Genomic DNA, 6,000 nt, shown 5'->3' on the forward strand with positions numbered 1-6,000 from the left:
AACTACCTGAACTATTTCTACTTCTTGAACAGCATCATATTCATTTAATAAATATATTGTGATAACCTATTAAAAACTGATACAGCATTTTTGATACACATTATTTGTGGTCATTAAATTATCTCAAATATTTTTTCTTAATTATAGTTTTCATTAGTCAATCATTTTTATTCCTAATATTAGTTATTGGCAGGTATATATATTATGTTTTACAATTTTGAATGGGGGAGCCTGTTAATTGGAGAGAATAATAATTTTTCCAACTTCTCAATGATATGTTATACTTTTTAAAGTGTGTTTCTGAGACAAACATAACAGTCTTGATATGAATGAAAAATAGTATTGGTATTTTTCATATGTTCAGAAAATGTTGACAGTGCAAGAAAGGTGGGGTGGTCAATTCCGAAGCAAGGGAAATAGGAAGGAGCTATTTGACTGCTTAGTCAGTCAGATTTTCAGAAGTTGAAGATAAAAGTTGTAGAGCAGTGAGGACATATAGGACATAAGGCTAATGTCTCCTACCCCCAAGTAGCATGACTCAGTACTATAACAGTACCCAAAATTTCTGCATTTACATAAAGATTTTTCAGATGCTACATGTAGTTCTTGATATCTTTTTTTTTTTAAAGAAAACCTAACCATAAATTACCTACTTATATTTTCTATTTTATTATCTTAGTCAATGATTAAAACAAAAGACAAAAAAAGAAGTTATCAAAATCAACATTTATCTTAAGGGATAGACAGTGTTTATTTTTGGTGATTTGGTTCATTTAACTTACTGATTAAAAAATATAATTGTTCAAACTGTTTTTCCTGATGATATTTATGGTCCTTCAAAATGCCTTTTTTGAACGTTAATTTAATAATTTGACTATTTAAAACTAAAATGACTGGCTGAGGTTTGTACTTATTTCACTTATACTAGATATGCTATTTTAAAAATAATGCAATTTTGAACAAATGAAAGTGTTTGGAAGTGGTAAACATTTTATTGGATTGTCTTATAGTATAAGAACAGCAAATGAATTTCCTTTAAAAATTTAGTAATTTTACAAGAATAAAAAGGTTTCCAACTTTTGACTAAGAATTTCCCTTTTTTTTGGAATATAATGAATCCCTCTTGCAGTAGATCTTCTAATAAAATATTTATCAATCCATGTTTCCTAGGAGTTAATGCTAAGATAAGTCATTGTGTACCATCTTTTAATTTTCAATATTTTCTTTGGAAGAGTCAAATCAATAATTTTTGAAATATAAATAATGAACCTTGACAGTATTTCTCAAAAGTAGGAAATTTTAACGGTAAGTTTCTCTGTAGCTTCTGCACCAAATGCTGCTACCTAATGCATAGCAAATCTGAGCTAACTTTGCTTTTCCGTACTACCAGCTTTTATAGAGGAGCAAACCAAACTACTCCACTTTTTGGTTGAAATGGGACTTGCTTGGTAGGACAAGAGTAGAGCTGATTTTAATCTTTGGAGCATTGTCTTTATGTCTTTAGAGCATTAGAGAAATAAAGAAAGGAGAAATTCCCTCCTCTTTGCCCTCCTCCTCTTCCTTTTTTTCCCCCCACGCCAGTGGCTGATAGAAAAAACAAATATCGACTATGTTGACTTACAGTCTGTTTGCTATTAATTAGTATCTATAATAGAAAAACATTATATTGACACAAAAAATTCATTTAGGTACTATATTATATTTAAAAATGTTTTTATCATCTTTGTTGTTTTGCTTTTATTATTTGTATTAAAATAACTTTATGTTAATCATATTTCTTAAAACTCCAGCATGTGCTGTATATGGTACAGATTAATAAAGAAGATGCTATGTGACATTATCATTTTTGCTGATCCTCTTTTTTAAAAAGTTTAGATTAGAAGGCCCCTCTTTGCCTCAATGTAATGGTTAATTTCATTTCTGCATATTATTCTGGAACTTCAGTTAAAGCAAAATGTTACTTTCTCTTAGCTTTTGCTGCAAAACTATCCAATCTGTGCAAATCTAGGGTACTGTAGTCACTCAAAAGAAGCTCTTTACTATGCAGCTATTCTGTTAATTTACATATCTTGCCAGTGGTTGGGCAAAAAAAAGATCAATTAAATTCTCATTTGTATCAAAGTTGTATTGTGAGGTAATCGTAATGTCCTATGGTGAAACAGTATGTAGTTTAGTTTTATATAGGGGACAAGATATTTTATTCCACAATTAGATCCAAGCCCCCAAATTCAGATGTTCTGGGGGAGAGCGGCAATTTAATTTTCCTTTCAAATAATATGGGGATGATACACTGGGGATGGCATACTTAGAAAACTTAGGGAAGTTACAAAACTTAATGGTTTCCTTAGCAAGTAGTTGTCCCTAGTTTGGTATTCCAACTTGATATTACCCTAGGTGCAGTTGGGTGCTAATGGTCAAATCAAGATAAGGTAAGTCACTTGGTGTCTCAAGTGGCAATTCTTAGTTTTTTCAAGCTAGAGGAGACTGGTCTCTAAGTCTCCATTCTAACTACCTATTTAAACACTGTCTCCTGTTCTGGGAATATTTCCAAACTCAAATTTGTTCTTGATTTGTTGTATCTTATATTATAATATTTTTTATTTTTAAAATGAGTTTTCCTCCTTTACTAAAGGTAGTGACAACTTACACTGATTTTGTGCTTACTGTAAGCTAGGTATTAAGTAGCATGCTGAAAGCAGATTCTGAAAGAATATGGATATAAGTGATCATCACTATACTACTGGCATTGGGGCTGGTCTTATGGAGATAAAGAAGGAGGAAGGATGCAACAAAAATAGTTGCCACCTACCTGAGACTGTCCATTCATGAATAGTAGTACAAGTCTATTTCCAATCTGTGTCATTGGATATCTCTATATAAAAAGTGTTTTCTAGATATAGAGAACAAAGGTAGTGGTCACCAGTGGGGACAAGTAAGTGGGGAGCAATATAGGGGTAGGGGAAAAAAGGGTTATTATGGGATTATATGAAATGTGTGAAACTTAAAAATTGTGAAGCACTATGGAGTTTAATGAATTTTTCATTCAATAGAGAAAAGTTTTTTCCATTTTCACAGACATTGTCTTCAACCCCATCCAACCATCTCATGAAGGCACGAAGTTGTCAAAAGGAAAATCAGCCCAAACCATCTCCACTAATGAAAATATTTCCAAGCATATATATAAATTGGTCATAACATCAACTCTGTATACAAAAGGGAGCACTTTTAAAAAAACTTAAAATATGGTGTAGATCATTACTATTATCTTGAAGTCTGATTATGTATCCTCAGCTGATAATTTGTCCCAAATAGAGCTCCATTTTGTAACCTAATATTATGGAGCAATGGGTGAAATCCCTTTGTAAAAATTCTCCACTACTATCTCCATAATCTCTACTTCACTGAGTATCATCCAAGTGCAAAAATGAAAAATTATAACCTGCCAAGCATCAGTGGCAGAGTGAAATGAAAAAATTGTGAGCTAATAACAGTGATGCCTCAAAAAATTTCCTGGCCAATTTAACATTGCTTCATCCAAGGTCATTTCTCAGAGCTGATTATTATTAGTAATTTGCAGATGAGACTATGCTACCTCGGTCATGGTTAGTGAAGATCAAGAAAATGCCAGAGAAGGTTTAAGACTCAAGGTTATCTATCTTTCTCAAATAAGATGCCAATAATAATTCCACTTTATTTTCTTAATACCTGGCAGAAAATAATTTTCAAAGAAAGGAAAATGAAAGCCTGTCTTATCTTCTACTAGACATATAATGTTGCAACATAAAACACCTGAGGTAAGGATAACAGAGGGACATGTTTACTAGGTCCTTAAGTAGCACTCATTTGGGAAAGAAATCCTTGGGATATTTTCCTAGAATTTTAGTCTGATGCTTAAAAAAAAAATTGTTGATTGAATTTTATATAGACATTGATTCTTATGACCACCTATAGTTCATTTTTAAACTTCTAGAAAACTTCCAAATTTACTTTCTCTTGCCCAGTTTGAAATTATATTATAGTTCTTTAAAATAATTTTATTTTTATACATAACTAATTCAAATATAGACAAATATAAAAAAGAAAATGAAGCTTTTCCATAATTTTACCAATCACAGGTAACTTTTCTTGATCTTTTAGTGTATACTTTTCAGATCCGTGTGTGCATCAGTGTGTGTGCACGTGTATATATGTGGGTAGAGAAGAGAGATAGATGAGTAGAGGACAGATTTTTAAAAATGAGCTCACAGAAGATATACTCACATTTTATCTAGCAACTTGCCATGAACATCTTTCTTGCTTTTTTATTTTTTTTACTAGTTAAGTTCTTAATTTTGAAATTAGAAATATCAGTGCATTATTTTTATTTTTTAATTGGGGTATAGTTGTTTTACAATGTTGTGTTAGTTTCTGCTGTACAGCGAACTGGACTTCCATGTGTTATACAGCAGGTTCTTATTAGTTATCTATTTTATACATATTAGTATATATATGTCAATCCCAATCTCCCAGTTCATCCCACCCCCCAACCCACTTTCCCCTCTTGGTGTCCATACGTTTGTTCTCAACATCTGTGTCTCTATTTCTGCCTTGCAAACCCGTTCATCTGTACCATTTTTCTAGATTCCACATATATGCACTAATATATGATATTTGTTTTTCTCTTTCTGACATACTTTACTCTGTATGACAGTCTCTGGGTCCATCCACATCTCTACAAATGACCCAATTTCATTCCTTTTTATGGCTGAGTATATTCCATTGTATATATGTACCACATCTTCTTTATCCATTTGGCTGTCGATGGACATTTAGGTTGCTTCCATGACCTAGCTATTGTACATAGGGCTGCAATGAATATTGGGGTGCATGTGTCTTTTTGAATTATGGTTTTCTCTGGGTATATGCCCAGTAGTGGGATTGCTGGGTCATATGGTAGTTCTATTTTTAGTTTTTTAAGGAACCTCCATACTGTCCTCCACAGTGGCTATATCAATTTATATTCCCACCAACAGTGCAAAGAGGGTTTCCTTTTCTCCACACCCTCTCCAGCATTTGTTGTTTGTAGATTTTCTGATGATGCCCATTCTAACTGGTGGGAGGTGATACCTCATTGTAGATTTGATGTGCATTTCTCTAATAATTAGTGATGTTGAGCAGCTTTTCATGTGCCTCTTGGCCATCTGTCTGTCTTCTTTGGAGAAATGTCTATTTACGTCTTCTGCCCATTTTTGGATTCAGTTGTTTGTTTTTTTGATATTGAGCTACATGAGCTGTTTATATATTTCGGAGATTAATCCTTTCTCCGTTGATTTGTTTGCAAATATTTTCTCCCATTGTGAGGGTGGTCTTTTCATCTTATTTATAGTTTCTTTTGCTGTGCAAAAGCTTTTAAGTTTCATTAAGTCCCATTTGTTTATTTTTGTTTTTATTTCAATTACCCTAGGAGGTGGGTCACAAAAGATCTTGCTGTGATTTATGTCAAAGAGTGTTCTTCCTATGTTTATGTTTACCACTAAGAGTTTTATAGTGTCTGGTCTTACATTTAGGTCTCTAATCCATTTTGAGTTTATTTTTGTGTATGGTGTTAGGGAGTGTCCTAATTTCATTATTTTACATGTGGCTGTCCAGTTTTCCCAGCACCACTTATTGAAGAGACTGTCTTTCTCCATTGTATATCCTTGCCTCCTTTGTCATAAATTAGTTGACCATAGGTGCATGGGTTTATTTCTGGGCTTTCTATCCTGTTCAATTGATCTATATTACTGTTTTTGTGCCAATACCATATTGTCTTGATTACTGTAGCTTTGTAGTATAGTCTGAAGTCAGGGAGTCTGACTTCTCCAGCTCCATTTCTTTTTCTCAAGATTGCTTTGGCCATTCGGGGTCTTTTGTGTCTCCCCACCAATTTTAAGATTTTTTGTTCTGGTTTTGTAAAAAATGCCATTGGTAATTTGATAGGGATTGCAATGAATCTGTAGATTGCTTTGGGTAGTGTAGTCA

The 6,000-nt window shown here is 33.0% G+C and overlaps 1 protein-coding gene across 14 annotated transcripts in view; it reads left to right on the forward strand.

Moving 5' to 3' along the window:
- The window catches only part of NAALADL2 (N-acetylated alpha-linked acidic dipeptidase like 2), a 1,565,958-nt gene that overhangs the window by 62,210 nt on the left and 1,497,748 nt on the right, over positions 1 to 6,000 (forward strand). For 2 of the 14 annotated variants that reach the window (XM_055083842.1, XM_055083844.1), the window contains one exon: positions 3,713 to 3,794. The exons of the other annotated variants lie outside the window; for them this stretch is intronic. The gene's annotated coding sequence lies outside the window, so the exon portion shown is untranslated. The remainder of the gene's footprint in view (positions 1 to 3,712; positions 3,795 to 6,000) is intronic. 14 annotated transcript variants of the gene reach the window in all.

This window comes from Physeter macrocephalus, chromosome 1 (genome assembly GCF_002837175.3).
Source record: "Physeter macrocephalus isolate SW-GA chromosome 1, ASM283717v5, whole genome shotgun sequence".
Lineage (NCBI taxonomy): Eukaryota > Metazoa > Chordata > Mammalia > Artiodactyla > Physeteridae > Physeter > Physeter macrocephalus.